Source organism: Sturnira hondurensis, unplaced genomic scaffold, assembly GCF_014824575.4.
Source record: "Sturnira hondurensis isolate 20B ecotype Veracruz unplaced genomic scaffold, ASM1482457v3 Scaffold0016684, whole genome shotgun sequence".
In the NCBI taxonomy this organism is placed as follows: domain Eukaryota; kingdom Metazoa; phylum Chordata; class Mammalia; order Chiroptera; family Phyllostomidae; genus Sturnira; species Sturnira hondurensis.
The window spans coordinates 4,585,960-4,610,980 of record NW_028089315.1 but is presented as its reverse complement, the minus strand read 5'-3'; the positions used below and the strand labels follow the sequence as shown (position 1 = coordinate 4,610,980).

At 42.7% G+C, this 25,021-nt stretch overlaps 1 protein-coding gene across 1 annotated transcript in view; it reads left to right on the top strand.

Moving 5' to 3' along the window:
• Positions 1-14,492: 14,492 nt before the first annotated feature.
• Positions 14,493-25,021, top strand: part of SGMS1 (sphingomyelin synthase 1) — a 284,385-nt gene continuing 273,856 nt past the window's right edge. The window contains exon 1 of the mRNA XM_037066934.1: positions 14,493-14,574. The gene's annotated coding sequence lies outside the window, so the exon portion shown is untranslated. The remainder of the gene's footprint in view (positions 14,575-25,021) is intronic.

Genomic DNA, 25,021 nt, shown 5'->3' with positions numbered 1-25,021 from the left:
CTGCCTCTCCACGCCACACTGCGTCTCCCTGCTTCTCTGCCCTATCTCCGTATTTCTGCCCCTCCTACCAGTCTGGATAAGTGTGGCTTCTTTAAATCCTTGGCTGTTGGACTTCCATGCAGTCGATTTTCTGATAGTTTTGGGTGTTATGTGTTTTGAGATTTAGTTGTTATTCCTCTTTGTGGTTGCGTGAGGAAGCAAAGCAAGTCTACCTACACATCTATCTTTACCAGAAGCATATTATTCTTATATTAAGAGGTGATAATTAAGCTTTGCCTGGAGTTACACATTCACTATTTGAAGAGCCAACAGTAATTTGCAAGTCTTGACAATGGTGCTGTGTCTGTCAGTCAGTACAGCATTCTGCTGGTGCCATTGATTTATCAGATTCTGTTTAGCACTCATTATAAATGTCTGATTTCAAAATCCTTTTAAATGTATGCAGCAGATTGTGAAGGGTGGTTGCTAATTAGAGAAGGATAACACAGCAAGGACATTTCATTCCTAAAGGTTTACCCTTTTTCAACAAAAGCACAGCAACAGAAAAGTAAAACAGAGAAAAGAAATGCATAAATTACAGTTCAATGTCTACTAGGGCTACGTGGTGGAAGTATTACGGAAGATGAAGGAAAAATACGTATCACTTAATATGTAAGTTGGAAACTCAAGACCTACCTGCAAAAAACATACAGATAACCGTAAAATATGCAACATAACATAAATGTACCAAAATGTGTATATAGGAGGCTTCTGTGTCCTTGAAGGCAAAGAAGTTTTTATGAAAAAGGTGGAATTGGACATGGGCCTGGACATATTAGTAGAACTGGCTCCAGCAGGCAGGAGGAATTTGTGGAAATAGGATTCAGCTAGACAAAGAGGTTAATGAATGTGGGTGGGGTCATTCTTGCTATAGTCTGAAAGAGGAACTTGGGAGGTGTCTAGTGGTCATCTCAGGCTATGTGAACTGAAGACAGTAAGGGGAGAGAATAAACAGAATTCTGAGGAGGCAGAATTTCTGAATTTTTAACAATACTCCAGTTTCTGGTTCCAATCTCTGCTTGAACCTCAGTGCTTCCCTGATCTACCTGTGTCTTCAAATGAATTCCAATGTTTCATTGATCAACAGGATAAACCAAGCCATTACTGAAGCCAGGAATCCTAGCTTTGGGCACAGGAATGAATGAAGAGGGTTGAGTATCATCTGATCTAAGGCCTGGGCAAGTACTAGAAAACAGCCCTGTTACCAGCATGTGGCTTTTCTGGTCAACACTGGTTTGGAAACAAGGTTTGTGGGGTGGCCAGATTGAAGGGCTGAGAGGGCTCATGAGGCCTTATTTCTGCTACTCAGGCTATGTGGTTCCATATTCTTCCATTGAAACAAATTGCCAGATACAGAAACCTCATTGCTTCTTGCACACTGACCTTGACTACTGACTGTGTTACTGAACAAAGTGTGATTTGGTTGCCTGGTGCCATACACAAGCATAACACAATAATTGGTGGGGAGGGGAAAAGGTCTTTATTAAATGGTTGCCCAGTTTGGTGGAGTATAAATCCCCTGGCTCCAAGTCATTTTCTTCTGCAAAATACAGAAAGAAGCCAGCCACCCCCAGAACCAGAATCAGTGTCCAGATACCCCGCTCCATTCATAGCTGTCCTCTGGGGCCCAAGGCTATTACTTGAACAGCTCTTCATCTCTCCAGCTTCAGGCTCTCTCTCTCTCTGAAGTGTGCACTTGTTAGGAAGATGTCTCCATTGGCTACAGCTTCCTCCCTTCCCAGGCTGGGGCAGCTGCCTGATCACTGCAGCAGGTTGTGTGAGGAGCTCCATCCGCTGCTGGGCTGGTGAATGTTCCCATCCCATGTATCTATGTGCTGCTCTCAGAGTGAGAGAATGGGTGTGGTCTTGGGTCCATGCCATGCATGGGCTGCAGTGTCCCGTGGTCCTGCTGCTGTCAAGGTGCATGTCCAGCACGTGGGACTCAGCCTCTGCAAGCTGGCTCCTGATCATGCAAGCAAAGGGAATGCAAAAAAGAGGGATGAGTTTCCATGTGCCCTCCATTTTAAAGTCCTTGCACCAAAATCCTATGCATCATGGGAGTGTCCAACTTGTCAGCCAATTCAGGCTAATGTCCACCACATCTCTGCCACTCTCCCTGCTGCCGTGATCCACCGGGATTAAGAGGGTTTCTAGCTTCATTCACGGGCACAACATCTCTGCTTCGGGTGGGGCATCACCATTTCACCTTCACCGTACACAGCTGTTGTGACCTGTTCAGCCTGCACAGATGCTGTGTGAGTTGTATCATGGGCTGTGTTAGCTGTTTCCTTTCCCTAGGGCATGGAAGCATGTCATGCAGTTTCTGCTCCAGTTTTCATCCTCTGCCTTCTGCACTTCCCAGTCCCCCTTGGCCGTCCCTCCTCTCTGTCCAGGGATCTGGCCAGACCTCTCTGTTACAATTGGTGAGTGATGGCTGCTGCTTAAAGGTCAACTGGATAAAAAAATTTTTTAAATTAGGTTATCTTCTAAAGATAGAGGAGTCATTCATCTGGTGTTAAACCATGTACTTGAGAATAGCTGTTTTGGCAAGAGAACTGTTTGCCCAGTATTTGTTCTTAGTATTACTTTTAATGTATTTTAATGACAGATTGTGACTTGGAAGTGATTCATTTTTATTTCATAGTTGTCTTGACAACAATGTAATTTATGATATTCTATGTATTTGAGAATTATGAAATTTTATAATGAAGCAGAAAATGCTTATTAATGTAATGCTTATTAAAATTTTGATACAAAGGCACTAGCAAAATTCTGCAGGGTTGAGTGAATGGGAGAGGATTATTTTTACTAAAACACTTTGGAGGTCACAAACAATAGTGACTTAGGACATTACTGAATTCAATTTCAGGGAGGGTCAACTCAAGCGTCCTTTAAAATGACTTCACCCAGAATTTACTTTAACTACCTTGGCAGTTTATTTTTAGATTTTTCTCTGTGATTTTGTTGTTAAAAAACAAAATTCAACTGAAAACATTTAAAGGTCAAATTGACTTTATTCAACAATTCACGATTCTAGCAATATCTCATCTAGCATAGAGAAAGGAGCTATGAGGAAATGTACAAAATGCAAGACTTTTATAGGAAAAAGGGAGTGAGAAAAAAAAAGCTTCTAACAAAAAGTAGATTGTTTCCTTTGGGGGAGGGAAAAGGGTCTATCATACAAATTACCTCACTAGTACTAATCAGGTAATTGCAAATTGACTGGTTAAAGGTTACATTACTAGCTGCCAGTTCAATTCCCAGTCAGGGCACATGTCTGGGTTGTAGATTCAGTCCCCACATGAGAAGCAACTGATCAATGTCTCCTTCTCTTTCTCCCTCCCCTCCCCTCTCTCTAAAAATAAATAAATAAAATCTTTAATAAAAGGATACATTACTGGGAAGGGTGAAACTGCAACTAGGTCAGATATCACACCTTGGTTTGCTGATGTGGGCCTTAGCACAAGTGACTCCATTTGGGGCCGTTTGTCTATTTTCTTTAGCAATCTCTCCCTTTTGTTCAGACTCTCAACTGAGACATGCTATCAAATTTTAAGGCATTACTGCCACACTTAGCTACAGCTCTATTGTTTTTAAAGCTTTTGTCGATCCTTTGTGTGATCTTCATCTCCATGGTATTCACAGACCACAACTTCAGATTTGCAATTTTAGTTCGGTCATTCTCTTCATTTCTTTTCTGACATTCCAGTCTTAGGAAGATCAGTTGCTTGGTGGGTAGTGGCTCTGAACAAACCTCTAAGGCTTTTGAGAGAATATAGTGTTCTAGAGAGATTACTATGATTACTGTTAGTAGGAAACTTCCTAATTTCTGGAGTTCACTTTGGAGCGATGGTCTCTGAGACCCAAACGAATAAAAATCAAATAAGTCAAAGAAAGATCCTGTTGCAGAGCTACCTTTTAAAAAAGATTTTATTTATTTTTAGAGTGGGGGAAGGGAGGGAGAAAGAGAGGGAAGGAAACATCACTCAGTTGTCTTTTGCACAACCCCCACTGGGGGCCTGGCCCACAACCCAGGCATGTGCCCTGATCAGGAATTGAACTGGCAACCTCTCAGTTTGTGGAACAATGCCCCACCCACTGAGATACAGCAGTCAGGGCACAGAGCCACCTTTTAAAGGCAAGTGGATTGTTCAGTGGTTTTATAGAATTGAGTTTCCACCTCCCCAGATATGTTAATCCAGGTGTAGCAGGTGGTGTTGGCCACAGCACAACTTCTTGCTCAGCTAAAAGATAATCAAGGGCTATTCTAGAGCATCAAGATCAACTGTAGCCAGAGAGTTTCAGGATTTTTCTGGAGCAAGTACTGCCTTAGCAGTGAATTCTGCAATATTTTTAGGAGTTAAGGAGAGGTTCCTGATCACAGCTTCATTTACACTTATATTTAGTAGGGCTTTGCCAATGGGAAGTGAATCCTGAATCATAAATGCCTCCTGGTAGTTCCTTCCTAACCCAACAAGGTAAATTTAGGTGCATTGAGCAATGAGGTATCTCTGTCTGTGGATAGTGAGGAGCACAGTTAGATATCCTAAGAGGTATTGACTGGTTATGTACCAGCTATCTAAGCATTTGTAGGCCCAAGGAGAATAACCACCACAGACAAAGATAAATCCTGTTGGGCCACAAACCACTCCTGTTTAGGTGGCACTCTCTGTTAATGGACAGATTGGAATTGTTGATGACAAATCTATAAGTCTGAAAAGTTACCCCCCTTAGCAATGATGTGGAAGATGTGAATGATGGCATTATCTTTCCAGGCCAATGTCAAAGTAAGAAAGAAAGGGAAGAAGAAAGGGTTTCATGTTTAGTTAAAATAGGAAATCTTGATCTAGTGTCTTGGGAGGAAGCAATCTGCCTTTACATCAGTTATTTCTCTCCCTTAGTCATTTGGATTTGGAGGTCTCCGGTGTGCGTAACAGACCAGATGTCAGGGGGAGCCTTCTCCAACTGAGATGTATATGCGGGGTTGAAGTCCCTGAAATTCGGCTGCCATTTAGGTAATGCGAAGGATCTGGTATCGTCCAGTCCCTTCCAAGGAGATTCAAGGGCAGTCTTTGTTCTTCATGCTTCTAAACCACAAGGCTGGGAGAAAACTGGATACATTGATTTAGAGATTTGTAGGCAGATAATTGAGGAAACTAGAGTAATTCAGGATACAGGCCAGTTTACAGGTATATAACAAAATCTCAAAGACAATTAATAGATGCAGAATCTAAAACTTAGAAAGGTATAAATATAATATTTCTCTCTATGAGTACCTTCATTTTTCAAAGGTAATTACAGAAAAATACCTTATTTTGCCATGTTTAATGTGTAGTTTTTTGCCCAAATTTTTGAGGGAAAAATAAGGATGCATATTTTACATGGGTAGTACCTTAAATACCTTGTATCTGTTCTCGTATTTTGTAATTATTTGTTACGTAACATTTCTTGTACCATACTATGTTCAAAAAGAAATTCTAAAATTTCTTTACAATAAAAGCCATTAATTTAAATATAAATAAATAATTGAAGTAAAAAATTAAAATAAAAGATTTGTTTCTTGAAAGTCTGGGCCAAAAACATGGGTGCGCATTATACACAGGAAAAGACAGTAATTGGTTTTTATTAAACTTGGTCTGATTATTCACATAAGTGCAGCAGGAGTAGTGACTGACCATATAAGCTTTTAAAAGACTGTTTTGCTATGACCTTGTAAACAAGATGCCAGGCTGATTTTTTCAAGGGGATTTATTGACACCATGAAATCACCTTAGTTCCTTCAAACTGTCTAGTTGTATCTGAGTCTACACAGATCTCTCTCAAATCTGACAATCTAGTCAAAACCTTTGAAATAAAGCCAATATTTTGAATTGTATCCTGTTACAATGACAACAGATTCTTATTAAACTTATGCAAATAACTATATTACCATGAAAAGAATACTTAAGAGTTTCTAAATTCTGGAGGGATCAGGTAGGGAGAAAAGGTAAATGTTTCATCTGTGTTTAAAAAGGTAAACTTTTTTCAAATTCTTGTAAGGCATATGTAGTTTAAGAGAAAAAGTTTCCTCAAATAGGAAAAAAAAAATTAAAGAACCAGCAATGTTCCAAAAATAGAGTCCTAAAAATTATAATCATTTTCAGTTAATTTAGTTCTGTCTATTGATTCTTTTTCTGCTTAAATCCGGTTTTTCCACTAGTTCCCCAAAATTCTCATCCAGATCAGTTTTGTGATCTGAAAGTTACCAGAAACCTTTACGTATCAAAATTATCCCAATGAATCTCCTTGAACATGAAGCGCTTTTGCAGGAACACTCTTATAAAAGCATCAGAGTAAAACACTAATCGCCTCAGAAAAGACTTAAAGATGCTTGTTGCTAAAGACATGAGAGTTTTTATAATGGAATTGACAAGAAAATTTGGTTATTTCGGTGACATAAAACATTTAAAAATAAAAACTAGAATTATGATGACAACCTTATACCAGGACATATCAGACTTTAGGAATTTCATACAATTTCTGGAACACATATCATATATCTATATAAGTACAACATAAGGAAAGCTTAGTATTACTTTTTATATGACAATGCTTCCAATGTAATTCAACATATCAAATATGCCTAATTAGCTTAACATCTCTCTTTTTATAAGGAGAGAAAAAAAATCTTCTGAGATGTTCCAGGAGTGTTCTGGAACATCTCAAAGTTAGTCTGAGGTCATAAAGACTTTATTTATAATTTGAGTTTGGGAAGTTTGTCAAAAATATCAAAAGGTTTAAAAATACTTGGTTACATAGGATCATAGGTCACTGTGAAAGAATACTGATATATTTAACCATAATAACAAAGACCTTGCAGGCAAATACAAAAAGTTAAGTAATTGTTAAAAGAAACCTTAATTTTTTAATTTAATTTATTTATTTTTAGAGAGAGGGGAAGGGAAGGAGAAAGAGAGGGAGGGAAACATTAATGTGTGGTTGCCTCTCATTTGTTCCCCACCAGGAACTGGCCTGCAACCCAGGCAATGGCCCTGACTGGGAATCAAACCAGCAACCCTTTGCTTCACAGGCCTGTGCTCAATCCACTGAGCTACACCAGCCAGAGCCTTAATTTTTAATAGAGAAGATTTCATCTTATTAAAGACCTAATAAACACAACAAAGAAAATTATTTTGAAAAAACACAGAATCTTCATTTTTTCAAAGGTAAATAAAGGTACTGTCAAAGGTAAATAAAAATGTTTTACAATCTGTGATCAAGAGCAGACTAATAAATAGTCTGAGAAAACTCTGTCCTTTTAATAGGGAGAAACGAAATTCTAAATTTGCACCAACATTTGATATTAAAATTCATTCACATAATAAACAAACTTTAAAATACACTGATATGTTTTTTAGAAATATATGGCTTTTTCATAGTAAACGTTTCAGTGTGGCACAAAATGTGTTTACTAACAAACCTGAATATCTTAAATTTCTTGGCAGTACGAAGTCAAAAGTACATATGCTAAGGTTATGAGTTTGATCCCCTGTCAGGGAGGATAAAAGGATCAACCAATGAATGCATATATAGGTGGAACAGCAAACTGATGCTTCTCTCTCTCTTCCTTCCTCTCTCCAAAATCAATAAAAGTCTAAAATTAGATAAACCTATTCAGTAGTTAATATTTTGGTATTTTATCTTATTTAAAAATAATCTAGATATTCAACGAATATCTATCATTTAACTTAAGTCAGCAAAACTTTAAAGTTTCAGGTTAGCCAAAAGATTTAGGGAAACTACTTGAAAACTTCACCTAAAAACCTCTTGTCCCACTTACATCTATTTAATTTACTTGTTCCTAACAATTATGTTTAGACTAGCCACAAAAACTTCATCAGAGAGTAGACAAGGTCAGCCATCATCTCAAGGTATTTTTCTTACTGGCACACTTTATAACAGTAATATAAACTTACTGGACTTTTCATAAACCCAGGTAGAATGAATATTTTGTATGTCTGCATTATTTTTAATGCTGATAACTCTGAAGATACACCTCTTTTATTTAAATGAACAAATTTAAAGTAGCTTTTATTTCCTAAAGATATTTTAGGTCATGTGAACTTGAAAAATGTTGGCTTAGTTTCTATCATATTTCTGAGAGTTTAATTTATATAAGCACTTAATTTTAGTTAATCTAATTAAATAAGTTCTTTTACATGTTAATTTTGGGAATACTGTCTGGAGGTAGAAAAATACTGTACATTTACAACATATGTATATGCAAAAAAAGATGGACAGATGCAAACAAATCTTATTGCTTTCATTCTAAAATCTGTCTAATAACATAAAACTCACTAATTTATAAAAGAACAGTTGGATCCAAATTTTGTTTCAGCAGTTGGAATACAGGGGTGGGCAAAAGTAGGTTTATGGTTGTAATACAAATAATACAGTAATTAATAAATAATAATACAAGGAGAAAAAATCTATGTTTCATGTAGTCACAATTGTAAACCTACCTAAATTAAGTTTACTTCCTCTTGTGGCTAAAGCATTGTACTAATCTTTTTGCAGAAGACACTTGATTCTTTATCCATTCAGATTTCAAATGACCTTTGAAGGTCACTTGAATGACACTTTGAATGACAAAAGGTCACTTTTATACTTCTTCTAATAAGAATTACTTCTCTGAAGTTTGCAGGACACCCAAATCTGAAAGGCACAGGGGTAAGAATGGAAGTTGCTCCAAGAAGGATTTTGGTTTTCTAAGGTTGGACATTTTACAGTGCTTACAAACCGTCTGAGGTAAATGGGGCAGTTTTGGGATTGGTAAAAGGAATAGGTGGAGTTTGTGTCCAGAGCCACATTGCTGGTTTTGTGAAGATTTGTAAGATAGGGGCTGTTTTTTATTCCTCCAATAGTTGGGTTGCAACCTAAGTGACATCATAGGTGCATCCACTCATAAATCCTTGTACATGGGGTTTTTCTTCCCTCCTAAATACATTTAGCATAGGAGAGGAGGCCTAAAAAATTTCCATTAGGCTCTGAATATCGGCTTCCAATTTGGGCAAACTTCTGATCATCAAGTTGCTAAATCTTTTCAAATATTCTGTTAGGTTTCAGCCAGAACAAGCAGTAAATATTTGAGGCTGTATTGACCAATCTCTTGTATTCAAAAGGTATCCCCAAAGAGGATGCAAAAGATATTTTATTTCCCCCTCTCTTTATTGGGTACTGTGGATATTTGGGAGAGATTACTCTGGTAAGAATTCTCAAATTTAGTTGGCTTTTGCCACTTTTCCCAGGATCTCATCTGCAGGATCTGAGTGGGGTCAAAAGTAGAGGGCATATAGCTCCGGTAGCTCCCGGAGTTCAGCAAGGCTTTTCATTAATTTTAGTTTTAGCTTCCCTTTATCGTTTCAGGGAATAATGAAGAAGTTTACCAGAAAAGCCCTCAGAATCTTCTCTCTCCCTGAGGGCCAATATGAGGGCCCTCCTTTGTGGGTAGATATGGCGGTTCCCTGTAAGGCAACTAACTTGGTGTGTAAAAGGGGAATTGTAACCCACCCTGCCATTCTTTTGACATTGTTTTTGTAAATGCTGACTTGGACTAGTGGGGAGCTTATAGATAAACAGCATGTTTGTATAAGAATCCTAGAAATTAACTCCAAGGGATACAGACTCTGACCTTCAGTTATCCCAGCTCTGGAAGATTTGCTGACCTTCAATGGTAAAACCAGGATGACAAAAACAAGGACGATGCACCCAGATCATCTACTTGACCAGTTTCCAGGTTCTTATCAGAATGGACTGTGCTAGTCTGCACAGACAGAACTTCTTGGCCCTCCTCCCTTGAACTCTTTGTTCTGCTTTCCCTCTCCCTACTCATAAAAACCTCTGCCTGCACTGAGATGTTACGATGGGTCTTGAGTCAAGTGTCTCCCACCTTCTCAGATTGCTGGCATCTGAATAAACCACTTTCCTTCTCACCAGCACCTCCCATGAGTTTGGCTTTTGTTGTGGCAGACAGCTGGACCTGCGTTTGGATACAGGTGGACTTAGACAAGACTTTATTCTGAAGTCTTTGGCATAAAGTCTTTTCAGAGTGCTCAGCTGTGGTCTGAGTTCAGTCAGAACGGTGACTTCTCCATCCTGTATTCTTCCTTTTTAGCAATCCATTGATCTCAGGAAATAATCCATTTACAAAAATGTTTGAGCATACTCTCTGAGTTTAGAAAAGATGTTTAAACTATGGTTCTTAGTTCATCTTTTGACCAAGCAGTGAGATACCTAAAGAGGATTGATTGCCTGTAGTCTCAAGTCTTATTTTAAAAAGTAACAGACTGATAATTTTTTCAGAGTGAAAAGGAAATTCAGACAGAGAATTACTAGGACAGAGGGGAGCAATTGGAGTTGTGTCAGTCTTACAGTCTTTGTTTTAGGTGATCTCTTATATATTAATTTTTCATTAGCCTTTTACACCACATTTTTCAATGATTTTGGAATTTTGAAGCTTTTGTATACCAATTAAAATAGGTATGCCATTTTGTTTAATTTGCAAGCCCTTGTTTTAAGTGTACTTCTTAAATCATCCTATTAGAATGTTCCTCCTAATGGCTATCATAATTGTAGAAAGATTTTGCCATTTTTGTAGCTATTTATAACTTCCAGAACCGCAGTTTTTAGACATAAAAGAAGCAGGTGTGTCAGAAGATGATGTGCTTAACTTCTTGGATTTTAATGATCCAATTTTACTTACTTTTGTTTATTTAGGCTAAGCCTTTGGGTCTCTTGGAACCAAACTACTAACTATGGCAAATGTGCCTTTGAGTTGGAGACTGGTATTTTATAGTGCACCTCGTTACACGGACATTTTCTTCACGTTGGCAGGTGACCTAGTGGCATTCTAATCTGTTCCATGACCAACTTATCCTAACATAGGAGTCTTTGAGTTTGGAGGCAAGTGCTGTAACAGCTCCTGAATGCTTGACCTGTGTCTACCAATTTTGCAACTGCTTTTGAGATTCCCATTAGCAATAGTAGCCTTATCTACACAAAATAAGACAAACACACACCTGTACCTGAACATATCAGCAGTAACCAAGAAATGTTACCATGTCCTGGTCAAGAGATGCTTCTGTGAGCATCATCTATTCGCACTGTGGATTCCTGCACTGGGGAAAAAAATGGAACCACCCAACCTTAACAAGTGGGGACTATAGACTAGGGGCTCCACATAAATTGGGAACAGAAAACTGCCAGTAACAGTTCCCATGTGGATCCTGGGACAGAATCAATGACTCAAATTTTCCACCAAATGAGAATTGTGGTCTGAAATGAAGGCTAGGAGTTTGGGCTCTGGGCAGAAACGGCAGAACAGTCTGCCAGCTCAAGCTGACTTGCCTAGTATTGAAAAGCCAATTAGAGTGCAAGCTCATGCAGAGAGAGCAGAGCTTGGAGCAAAGAGGAACTTATCCATGGCCCTTGGAAATGAAAACACAGGTAACTCAAGAGGGGTTTGCAGGTGCTATGGCTGTGTTTCTTGTCCCCAAACACTGTCAGAAGTTTGCTTCGGATCCCACCACTGCCACCAAAAAAAAATTTCAACTGAGTGAATTTAATGATCAAATTGGCTTTATTCAAGGATTTATGAATTGGGTAGCAAACCACCTATCAAACAGAAAGGATTTCTGAGGAGCTGTACAAGGTGTCCATCAGTAGATGAGGGGATAAAACAACTATGGGACATTTACACAATGGAATACTACTCAGTCATAAAAAAGAAGAAAATTTTACCCCTTGCGACAGTATGGATGGACCCGAGGAACATTATGGTAGGTGAAATAAGCTAGTCAGAGAAAGACAAATACCATATGATTTCACTCATTTGTGAAATCTCCCATCCAAGTACTAACCAGGCCCGACCCTGCTTAGCTTCCGAGATCAGATGAGATTGGGCGCGTTCAGGGTGGTGTGGCTGTAGACTCATTTGTGAAATCTAATGAACAAACTGAACAAGGAAAATGGGAATAGATTCATAGATGGAGAGCAGATGACAGGTAGTCGGTGTTGGGGGGAAGTTAGGGAGTGAATGGATTGAGCAAAAAGAAAACAGGACTTACGGACATGGACAACAGTCTGGTGACTGCTGGGAAGAGGCAGGTAGAAGGGGACAAAATGGTAATGGAAGATACAATGAAGATTAAATTAAAAATGGAAGGCTTTTACAGGCAGGAGGCTTTTTTTTTACAGGCAAGAGAAGCAAATTTCTAACAAGAAGTGTACTCTTTCAGGCAAGGTCTCCTCTCTTTGGGGGAAGGATTGGGGTCTATCAATCAGACTCCCTCACTTATGTTGATCAGGCAATTCCAGATTAAGTGGTTAAAAGTTACATTCCTGGGACAGGCTACAACTGCAATTAGGTTAGATCAGAGGTGGAAACTCAAGGACAGTGGACTGAATCCTGCCCTCCACCTTGTTTTATCCGCCCTGCACCTTGTTTCTACCTGGCTAAGGCTTGGAGTTCTCACTTAACTATTAAGGAGTAGTTACATTTATAGTCCTAAAATTGCATTCACCCTTTGAAGGCAACCTTGAGGCTGATGTGGCCCCAGTGAAAATGAGTTCAACACCCCTGTTGTCGGGTCAGCTATGTAAAATTTCAATGCCACAGTTGTAAAGTAGGTTGACCTGAGGTTCAGTTGGAATAGAGAAATGTCTAAGAGAACCATCTGGAGGTCGAGTTTGTTCAAGAGACTGCAGGATCCCACCCTTAGGTCTAGAATTTTGCAATTCTAACAAATTCTTTTATGATAGTGACAAGGCTGGCCTACAGGGACACGAAGTGCTACGTGGCAGGAGCTCCATAAATATTCACTATTAATATCACCATCCAAGTTGTCCCCCAGAAAGGACTATGGGACACTGCATCCAGGGAAGAGCAACAGAATCTGTCCATAAGTTTCTGCCAACACATCATACCTCTGCAGGGAATGGGTTAGAACAAGAAGTTAGTTGGAATAGCGGTGTCACTACCTTAAGGAAAGTGGGCCCTTTCTCCAACTTTAATCTCTGGGGAAAGCAGAGGCCATCGCCCTCGAAGTCTGTCCTCTGCATTTCACAGCCATTAGTTTGCCTCTCCGCCCTCCAGGAAAACCCTGGGCCAAGAATGATTTCGGCGCCTTGGGCGGGCAAGGCAGGTGCGGCGAGTGGGAGCCCTGCAGGAAGGCGTGCCGGGGAGAAGGGCGCGCCGCTCCAAACCCGTCGGCTTCTGGGCCCGTTCCGCTCGCCCGCTGCCCGCTCGCGGGGCGGAAGATGGCTGCCCGAAGCGCTACGGACAGTCACGTGTCTCAGCGATACCTCCGTGCGCACCCCCTCCCCCAGCCCCGCTAGATGAGTCTTTGACACCGCACGAGGCGAAGCTCCTTCGGCCTTTCCGCTATAGGGGTAGAGCGCAGGCGGAGCAGAAGAAAAAGCGCCACAGCAGAAGGCCACCAGACTCCGTGTCTCTCGCCCCTAACCTGGGCACCGGGGTCCTTCGAAGAAAACCTTGCTTTAGGCAACCTCCAGCAGATCCGGCTACTGGGCATGCGCAGTGTTTCCATCCAAGCTACTCACTCTCCAGGTTTTCTCCGCAACTTTGAGGGCCTGGTGGGAGGTGGGGCCCGGACGGGGCGGGGCGGCCCAGAGACGTCCGGAATTAGCCTTCTCAGACTTCAGTGGATTCTCGGGGTTGACCCGGGAGCTGGCTTTCTAGCGTTCGGAAAGTGCATCTGTTGATAGAAATTTGAAAATGGTCTGTAGCCCCCTTTTTAATAAACGTTCAATCAGAAGTTGATAACTAGTGTCGCAGTTCTTAGACTGGGTAGGGAAGAGAATCCTCGGATAGCTGGCAAACTTGTGCCCCAGAGTCCAGACTCCAGAAGGTTGAGTTTGCGCTAGCTGTTCTGACCAGCTCCAGCTCTTAGGCTCTGGCTCTGGCTGAAGTGCTTGACCGTAAAATGAGCTCTCATCTGGCCTCAATAAACGGCCCCCCGAAATTGTGCAAGCGGTGCCTTTCTAGTCCTTGGGAAAAAACGCTCGCGTCCCGAGCTTCTAGTTAAAAGTAACACAAAGGGGCCAACCCCCAATTGCCCCTCCGAGCGCAGCCTGGACCAGGTTTCCCTGGGTCTTGGGCAGAGCCCCCGCGGGCACCGCCCCCTCACCCCGCCCTCCCGGCTGTCGCGAACACCCGGAGTTGCGGATTTGCGTCGCGCGGGAATCCGGGCAGTCTTCGGTAGCGGACTGGGCATGCTCGGCGGCCCGGGAGGCTCACGGTGGCAAAGTCGGAAGCGTTCGCACCGGGGAGGCAGAGGCAGGGGCGGCGGCGGCGGCGGCAGCGGGCACGCACGGAGCGGGAAGGGCCAGGGAAGGCTGCTTTCCCCTTGCTCCCGGCGAACCGGCCAGAGAGCGGGATCAGGGTGCAGAGCCCCGACAGTGCCCTGCTCCGGCTTTCATCCCGCAGCGGGGGGCTTGACGAGCGGAATTCCGGCGGCTGCCGCGACTCCTGTGCTAGTGAGTCGTGGGGCGTGGGGAGAAAGCCGATCTCGGAGGGCCGATCGGACACCCGCCTTATGGGCCTGGCTTGACTCCCGGGAGAGGAGTGCGAGGGGGGATAGGGGGCGTGAGCACCACCCGTGCAGCGCCTCGTCGCGCGCGTACCTGGCGGGTTCTCCCCCCGCGCCACTGCTCCAGGGGGTAGGCGCGGGAGACAGACGCTGGGGACTGTCGGTTTGCCGAGCTCAGGGAATTGGAGGGGGTGGGCCGCCTGAGGGGCTCCCAGACCAAGTTGGGGCGGGGAGGAAGGTGGGGGCGTCAGTGGGTACCTTTACAGAGGTGATGCGTGCGAGCAGGAAGACTGCCAAATGTCCGATTGTGGTGAGCGGACGGTGGCGGGTCCAAAGAAACGGGAGACGGGTCTCCTTAGGGCAGTGGCCCAGCCAGGGTCCGGAGACCCGCTGGGACCGACCCTAAATCATGGCCCCACCCCCACACCCCAGGCGGCGGCGTGACAGTTGGTACCTTTGGGCCAGATCGCAGCCGGCTAGGCGCCCAGCGTGTCGGGATCCTTCCAATCACTCCCCTCCTCTGTGGCCCTCTACAACATAGCAGCTTGGACCTCATTCGCTTAGGACCCAGCTCTCCTCGGCAGGACGAAAAATAGCCTCTAGGTAGGAGGAGGCTCTAAAATATCACTGGGCTGCCCCTGCTGGAGGAGGGTGTTTAGAGGTAAGGCCTGGAGAAGCATGGGCCCACCTGAAACTTGACAGTCTCTCCAGGACGTAGCTGTCCCCTTGAGTAAGGGGTCTCTTCGGTTCTAAGGCGCTTGTCAAGGGCAGCGCAGCTACAGCAGGGGCTGTGTCTCCCACGGTCTTAACCCAGGTTTGGGTTTGCAGCTTCTTCTGGTGGGCGGGCTAGGTGTCCTGGTCCAGCTAACGGATTCAGCTTGGAGCGTTCTGGTTAACGCTTGTTTTCCCTCTTGGGAGTCGCGAGTGAAAATCAGGACAAGGGTTGACATGCTGGAGGGAGTGAAAAGCATCCATGCAGGTGCTTCTCAGATGTTTCTTTTAACCTTCAAGCATACAGACTTAAACTGTACACGCTTATGAAACCAAGAGTGAAGGTTGCGCTCTGAAAGGGAAGTTTATTTTCTGTTATGGGGCCTGCTACTATTTTAGCTCTCTTGACATTTACCTTTCTGGACCTTTAAAGCTGTTTGCACAGGTTATTTTGCTTCAGATTTGGGGGTGTTTCTGGTTGGCTGCCTGGTTATGGAAGTGTTAAGTGCCTGTCATGGTGTGCTGTGAACTCCCCACGCTTCCTGGCTCTGGGGCTTGAACATTCTGGGGGGACTGAGTTGGCAGAAAGAGAGGAGTGGGCTGGTGACGTAGCAATGAGATGGGAGTTGCCTGGGGCGGCCCAGACTTAACGGGGTTGGCAGCGGTTTTGGCGTTTAGAGAAGGGTGCTTCATTGGTTGGGGTGTAAGATAGCCACAGGAGAAGCCAGGCGGGGGATGGGGCCCTGCCTGGTCAGTGCTCCAAGGGAAGCCCAGGGGTGTTTGGTGATTCAGCAGGTGGCATCCTTCCAGCTCTGAAGCCATGCCTTGTCCAAGCAAGCTAGGGAGCCTGTGGCAGCAGCTTGTGCCTGCTGTTGGAGGCGCCAGCTTTGGGGGAACCTCCGAAGGCTAGCTGCCTTCTGATTATCACAGTTCACTTTCTGTATCTTGCTTTCAGTTTAGGGCTGGAGGCCCTGGTCTTTTGGGTTTCTTCTCTTAAACTATGAATTGAGTTGGACAAAAAATTCATTTGGTTTCTTTCTTCGAGACAGCTCTGGCAGCCCTTAGTTGTCTTTAACTTCATTCAAAACAATTTTGTTAGATTTTAGTGTGACAGCTGTCTTATCATTGTGCATTTAAAGAACTTACCAAAACTGGTGAATTTTTGTGTAGCCATTTTAATATTAAAGATAGAATAAAAGATAGAACATTTTTAGCATATTATGCTTTATTATTTCAAGAGAGGTAAAAAGAACTGAAATGCAAAAGAAGATTTATGCAGTGTGTGGAGAAGGTGTTGGGACTGGTCAAATGTGTCAAATGTGTTTGTGAAGTTTCTTGGCACTATTGACATTTCGGCCAAATAATTCTTTGCTGTGGGGGCTGTCTTATGCTTTGGAAGATGTTTAGCAGCACCCTGGCCTCTACCCACTGGAAACCAATAGTGGGAGATAGCTGACATGCTCAAAATGTCCAAATCAATAAACTTATTGGTGAAAATGAAAAATGTGTTCTTTTATTTTATGGAAAAAACTAAAAGGACTTTTGGCCGACCCAACAGCACGCTTTTGAGGCTCTCCAGTTCTGTGACCTGCTGGAGAGCAGGAGGCGGCAGCTGCCACCACTCACAGTTGAAGTCATTAGTTTTTCTGCAGAAAAGGATAGCAATATGGACAGCAGAGAAATGGTTTTTTCCTTCTTTTTCTGCTTCAGGAACTAGAAATTTACATTTGTAGTAAAATAGATGTATTTCTGCAGCTCTTCAATGCTGGTAGCTATTTCAAATATCAGAAAGCATTTTTGAAAATCCAAGGGATGTATTCAACTAAGATTACGGGGACATAGTTATCCTAAGTGTCTTCTTCATTGAAGGCACTTCACGGTGCCTAACTCGAAGGGACTCAACAAATGCTTATTAAGCTGTAATTGAAAGGTGTTTTCATAAGAGAAGCTTGCTAATTTTGACACTTAAGTGACCTTGTATGTTTTCTTAAATCAGAATTGCTGGGGTTGACCATAACATCCCATTATAGCTTGAAAACTCAACACTTTTATATGTTTTCTCCCTAATTTTCAAATTGTGGCAGATCCTGCACCTCAGCTAGAAAAACATAGGTGTGGTTTGCTAACATATCTCATGAAAATCTAAAGGATTCTTAAATATAGGTGTCATATATTTTTGGTTCGCAGGCCTGTGCTCAATCCACTGAGCTACACCAGCCAGGGCCAGGTGTCATCTATTTTTTAAGCTAAAAAGTATACATGCTGTGTCTATCAAATATACTTTGTTAACCAAACTTTATACAGAGCATTTCAGGAAAACCCTGGAATTCCCAAACTTTGCTGTCCAGTGGAAAGTGCTGCTGTAGAAAAGACAAAATGGTATTTGGGGAATAAAAATTCAGGATTGTTTGCACAGTGCATACTTGCCCCAGTCTTTGGGGAGGTGCAAGTGTTCGGTCTGCTCATCCTTCCTTATTTCACTTTAGGTATGTTGCTCTTTCCTCCAGTTATTTAGCTATTTCTTCTTCACCTAAAGACATATTAATACTTTCCTGGCACGGGCTTGCTTACTTAAGGCTGCTGCCAGAATCCGTTGCATTTTCTCACATAAATTCAATCAGTGGGGATTTTTTTTCTGAGTGTCCCATATACTTTCTCACCAATATTTTATATGATACACCCTTTGATGGTCCTTGATAAAACCTGTGACCTGTGTGCCCTCACGGGGTCATGACAGAGTAAAGATGGCTTTTTCTTTGCCCTTTTTTTGAGCAGTAGCTATAGTTAGCAATCTCTTCTGGAAGACCTGTGTGGCATTCCTGGTCTTAAGGATTTTGGAGTTTCTCATCAAGGCTCTTGGTCAGAAACAAGCAATAGAAGTTGTCATTTATCATTTCCTATCGCACTCCAAGAATTTGGGCTGTGAAGTTAGTTACTTTAATAAGCTAAGTAATTACCAGAGGACCATATTTTGGATCAGCCCTTTTGGATGTGGGAGTTGGGAAGCAGTGTTGGATGTGGGTGATAGGATGGTGAAGAAAGGGGAAGGGCTAGTGGGGACAGGAAGATGGCTTAGTTTTGTAACTGTGACCTATGGTTTCAGTACAATGGAGCTGAATGACCAAGTGTGGCTCATCCTCCACTGGAGTGCTCTGCTCTCCCCCCAGGCGCTCTTTGTTGCCAGGAATACACGTACCACACACACACACACACACACACACAATCTACAGACACACCAAAAAGAGACCCAGACACAGAGTTAGACACATGTCCCTTTTGCCAAAAGCTAAGAACCCCTGCTTCTTTATAAATACTAATATGTCAAAGGGGAAATCCAGGGCTCAGTTGCATGTTGGATTCTGGGGACCTGAAATCACCCCAAGCTTGTATTTCAGAAAGATCCCCCCTTCCTTTCTCATGAAAGCTGATATGCCTGCTTCCCTGCAAAGCACATTTAGAGATAGCTTTGGTGTGGTGTTTTGTATTTTTCCCCCCTGAAACAACAGAAATGAATTTTCTGACAATTCCAGAGGCTGGAATCCCAAGATCAAGATGCCAGTAGAGTTGGTTTCTCTTGAGACCCCTCTCATTGGCTTGCAGATAGATAGCTACCTTCTTGCTGTGTCCTCAAAAGGCCTTTCCTCTGTGCTAGCTTTGGGGGTTTTTATCTTTTTTTATGTTCTGGTGCTGAGGGTTGGTTAACTTTCCTCGGTTTTTGGCATGAGAGTCTCTCCTTGTGCCATGTTCCTTGCTTGTTTTATTTTATTTTTCTCCTTTTTCCCCATGGCCATTCCCCTCTCTGCCTGAGGAGCCTCCACTTCTGTGTTGGACATGTTCTTGGGAAGATCTGTATTTTTGTTCCAGATGTCACATTATTTTGGAGGTGTCTTCAATTTTCATAAATGGTACTATACTATAGATTTCTTTTTCATTTAACATTGACACTTTTTATTATGGAAATTTTCAGACATTCATTAAAGTCAAAAGACTTTTATTCAACATTTTATTTGTGAGATCTATGTTAGTGTAGGTTTATCAGGGTGTCCAACCTTTTGGTGTCTCTGGGCCACACTGGATGAAGAGTTTTCTTGGGCCACACATTAAATACATTGTGACACGTATCACAAAAACATCTCATAATTTAAGTAAATTTACAGTTTAGTGTTGGGCTGCATTCCCAGCCGTTCTGGGCCGCCCGTGGCCCACGGGCTGCGGGTTGGACACCCCTGACCAGTGCATTCCTGAGACTGCTGCGTTGTGTGGTTGGCCTGCCGTGCACCAGTAGTTTTGCTTACATGTTTCTCTAGCGATGGATACTCAGCTCGCCTCCATTCCTGCTACTGGGAGCAAAGCTGTAGTCAACATCCTGTAACAGTCTCTTAATGATGCTTGTGAGAATATGTCTAGGGTGGTGTTTCTCAGAGTGGTTCACACTCGGCAGCATCAGCAACGGCATTACTGGGGAATTGTTAGAAATGCTGATTCTCAGGCCCCAACCTGGCTCTGGGGGCAGACCCCATCAATTTGTATTTTAATGTGGTCAGCCTGGAGGTTCTGATGGACCGGAACGTTTGAGGACCTCTAACGGTGCATCCACAGCAGCGGGGGTGTGGGGAAAAAGAGAACAAGCGTCACTAAACGCTACAGACGATTCTTTGGTCACCACATCAGTGCTGAAGGGTTTCTGATTCCCCACGTCCTCACTCTTGGTTGCCAGTATCTTTCCAATTTTATCAATATTTGATGGCTGTAAAGTGGTATCTCATTTTAATGTGAGTTCATTAGTGAATTTGAACATCTTTTAATATGTTTTTAGCTATTACAGTGTCTTTGACCAGCTTTAGTCAGTTTTTCTAATATATTGATTTGTAGGTGTTTCTTGCATATTCTAGATATAAATCCCATTCTGCCATCTGTCTGTTAACTTTGTCAGAAATTTTTGGTTTTGATATACCTCAAACCCATTAATTTTCACCTTCTTTTGCTCTTTGGGAGTCTTAAGATGTCCTTCCTTACTCCAAGATTACAAATGCTCTATATTTTGTTCTGTCGCCTTCCTCGTTCCCTTTCACGATGAAAGGCTTCACTTCTTTGAGGTTTATCTTCATTTGTGGCATAAAGAAGAAATCCAGCTTAATTTTTTTCCTCTCTATTTTGTGAGCCAGTTTCCCTCATATCATTTATTAAACAGTATATTCTTTTCCTAATTCTTTTGTGTGGAGTATCCTTTATCATATATCAGGTTCCCACATGCACACGATAGGTCTCGTTTTTGACTTGATGCATAGCAAACTACATCCATCGTAAATGATATAATTTGATGACTTTTGACAGATGTAACATACCTGAGAAACCCCCATAACCAAGACAGAAGGTGTTTCCATCACTTTATAATTTCCCGTGGGCCTTCTTCGCCTTCCATTCTTCTCAGGTAACCATTGGTTTGTTTTCTGTCACTATAGATTGATTCATTTGCATTTTTTAGAATTTTATATAAGCGGAACCATCCAGTATGGTACTTTTTGGTGTCTGATTCCTTTCACTCAACATACAGATTTGTAAACTCTTTTTTTTAAATTGTGGCAACATAGACACATTTTTAAAAGGTACAATTCAGTGGCATTAAGCACATTCACATTGTTGTGCAACCATGAGGACCCTCAACCTCCAGAACTTCACCCGCACCCCCAACTGAAACTCTGTTCACAGTAAACTGGACGGGCTGATTTTGATTCTTCATGAAGATCTGGTTTTGGGTTCTCACTTCTGTTCCAGTCACATCTGTTTATATGCCAATTGTTTTTTGATTATTAGTAGCTTTTCAGTGTATCTTATATGGCAGGGTGAACTCCTCTTTTTTAGAACTTGATTATTTGTGGATGTTTGTTCTTCCGTATACATTTTGTAATGCTTGTCAAGTTCTGAACAAAGTCCTGAAAGTGCGAATGGCATTGTAGAATGTATAATCTACAAGGGGAGAAGTGACACCTTTTCTGTGCAGATATTGGAATTCTTTCCGTGAACATGGTTATCATCCCACCTTTTAAAAACGACTTTTTAGCCCTGGCCACTCAGTTGGTTAGAGCATGATCCCGATGTGCCAAGGTTGCGGGTTCATCTCCACTCAGGGCACAGACAAGAACCGAGCGGTGAGTGCATAAATAAGGGGAACAATACATCTCTTTCTCTCTCTCAAATCAATAAGCAAAATTTAAAAAAAGTGACAGTTTAACATTTTTTTTCTCATGATGGCATTTTTTTACAAAGGTAGTACATTGCTTGGAGGAGAATTTGAGTCTGGCCTTTTTAGTCTGAACATTAGAGGGAAGCAGGCTAGGGGCTTTTGTGACAGATCTTGTTTCAATCGTGTTTTTCCATTCACCAGCCTTGAGTGACATGCCTTCCTCACTCAAACTGAACCCCAACAGCTTCCCCTACGAGGCCCCCCCCCCGGGGTTTAAATGAGATCATGTGGGAGAGGAAGGGAGTTCAGATCTTGAAACAGTTGCCACTCAGTGAATGTTGGCGTGTAATACCTTCCCTAATGCTGGCTTTGAGTGGCATAAACTCCCTACTTTTATTCTGCGTCTTAGGAACTGATAACAAAGAAGTGTCAGAAAAGCAGAGTGAATAAGCCAATCAATTACCTGTGTAACATTCTAAATCTACCAATGAAGCCTGTGCTCCCACCTATTTTCATGGGGGTCCACAGAGAGTATGGGTAATTCCAAAGAATTTTACAGTGTAGTGGGAAAGAAAAGACATATGAGGTCTGTCTGGAAAAAGTGCAGCCATTGTTAATATAATGAAAGTGGTTTGTGTGACTTTGATTTAACCTGGCAGCCAAGGAGAGTGGACTGGAATGCACCTGGGTGAACAATGACTTCACTGAACAATGATGACTTCATTGTACTGGTCAGTGGGGCAGTAGACATTGTTGAGTGAGTGAGTATGTGTCCTCTGGGGCCATCACATTCAAAATGACTGAGGGAGTAGATCAGTGGATCTGCGTCAGATTTTGAGTTAAGCCTGAACATTCCTCTGCGGAAACTATTTGGATGGTTCAGAAGGCCACTGCTATGGGAACCTTGTGATTGACAGCTTCATCACATCAACATGCCCGCTCATGCATTATGTCTCCTGCAGAGGCTTTTGGTGAAACATCAAATCACCCAGGTGACTCACCACCCCCTACAGTCCAGATTTGGTGCCCCTGTGACTTCTGGCTTTTCCCAAAACTAAAATCACCTTTGAAAGCGGGGGTGGGGGTGTGGGGGTGGGGTTTCAGACTGTCAATGAGATTTAGGAAAATACAACTGGGCAGCTGATAGTGATTGGGAGAACTGTGTGAGATCCCAAAGTGCCTATTTTGCAGGGGACTGAGGTGTCATTGTCCTGTGTACAGTGTTTCTTGTCTCTTGTATCTTCAATAAATGTCTCTTTTTCATAGTGTGTGGCTGGATACTTTCTGGACAAACCTTGTAAACAAGAAACAGAGAACTTGTTGTGACAGATGGTATATATTAGGGGTGAGGTGGTGTGATGTCAGGGGACTTATGAGAGAGAAATGCTCGGTGGAAATTTTGACTTGATTTAGGTAGAATTAGATTATCAGGAGAGGAGGGACTGGTGAAACCAAGTACAATGAGCATTTCTGCTAGGGCTCTGAGAGTCTAGTATTGAACCTTATGGTGGTGGATTTTGTCCCTAAATTTAAGTGTCTTCAAAGTCATTGCTTTGGTATCATTGATAACAAATGGCTAATAGATGCCTAGATAACTAGTGGCTACTGTTATCTCGTAGTACAGATACAACAGGTCTTGTAGTACAGTGGTTAGGAACCCTGACTCTGGAGCTAGAGTGCCTGGGTTCGGGTCTTGGCATTACCATTTGGGAGCTTTGGGAGCTTAGGCAGTTAGCTAAACCCTTTGTGTATCAGTCCCCTAACCTTTGAGGGTGGGGTGCAGTAACAGCAGGTACCTTACAGGGTGTCGTGAGAACTACAGAAATTAATATCTGTCAGGCACTTAGTTCCTGGCACAAGGTAATTACAATATAGATGTTAGCTGTTCTTTTGTTCATTGTGTTTCTCTTGTATTTTATTGGGGTAGTGTGTGAGGTCTTATACCCTGGAGTGGGATGGCTTTTGTCCAGAAAGACCTGGAGAACGCATAGTCCTGTAGTGTGGGCTTTCTTTGCACATTACCTGGCACATGGTGTGTTCTCAGGTTGTAGACTAAACAAGTAAATAAATGCTTGGTAGACAGTGGGCCACATGCCATCTCTGTTCGTCCCGGACATCCTCAGTCAGGGCCCTGGAAGGAGTGGATAGAAGAGGTCGGTGGTTAGCATGCAGGAAGCAAGTTTTGTTCCGCGCTATTCCCAGGTCTGAGCAGACAAAGGTGTAAGCATAGGGAGTCACATTTGTCGAGGGCTAACCAGGTGCAGGCACAAAGCCTTTGACCCTTGTAACAACCGTGTGAGATGGATATTAATATTAACCCATTTTAGAATTGAGAAGAGTGGGGTCCACGTTGTTTGGCCAACAAAGCAGGAGTGCCCTGATGGAATCTGGTGTTCGACACCCTGGCCACTTGGCAAAAATGACCGGAGCAGGTGCTGTTGGGGGAGAAACAATTTACATACAGAGTTGTGAAAGACTGGGTAGCCCAGCAGGGCATTTTCATGACCTTGGAGGTTTATCAGCCTAAGCTAATGGTTCTCAAATTTCAGCAAGTATCAAAAACACCTCAAGGCTTGTTTAAAACACCTGGTTCTGGGCCCACCCTCACCTGAGCTCCCGAGGCCAGTATCTTGGGGCGGCGGGGCCCAGTAGTCGACTTCTCTGATAGGTTCCTGGATGTTGCTGATGCTGGTGGTCTGGAGACTATTCTTCAGGAACCATGGCCATAAGCAATACTCACACTAGTGAGGGGCCAGCTGCTCCTACTTGTAGTTACAGTCAGGTGAGATGATTTCAGATTTAGAAATTTAAAACACTTTTCTCCTCCTGAAATAACTGAACTCACATGGTCCTGTTTATCTAGGCCAACAGAGGAATGTCTGAGCCGGTGCAGAGCAGAAATTTGCTTTCCAGCCCTGCCCGTGTTTCTGAGATGGCTAAGATGGGTGATAATCCAGGGTGGAGACAACGTTTGGGGAATGCAAGTTGAAACCCCTTGGAAGCACATAACACCTTCTAATGCATCTCTCCTTAGGAAGATGCCCTGATTGAATTTTATTTTATTTTATTTTATTTTTACCCTCCCCACTCCCCGCCATAGGCACAAAAAAGCTTTGTGTCTACCAGTTACGCTTTTGGGAAAATTTAGGCACAGAGAAATGAAAAGTGTACATATGCGTAGCCTGACCGTGAAGAGGCAGAAGATAATATTTGACTGGGTTAATTGTCTGAAGGAAAGCACTTCAAAAGAAAAGAGAAGAAAAAAGAAAAGGACTGGGTACCCATCTCTACCTCTTGAGGGGTGAACTGGCCACCTGTAAGCTCAAGTGTAGCATAGTGCCTACACAGGAAGCCCCCAAGAAATATGAACTGCTGTTATTATACCACAAGTTTTCTGTTCTGCAGTTGAGGCTGCATTTCCCTCTTCTGAACAATGTTATGCATAAAACTGTTAAATGAGAAAATGGCGGAATTGAAAGAGTTGTGGGAAATCGGGGCT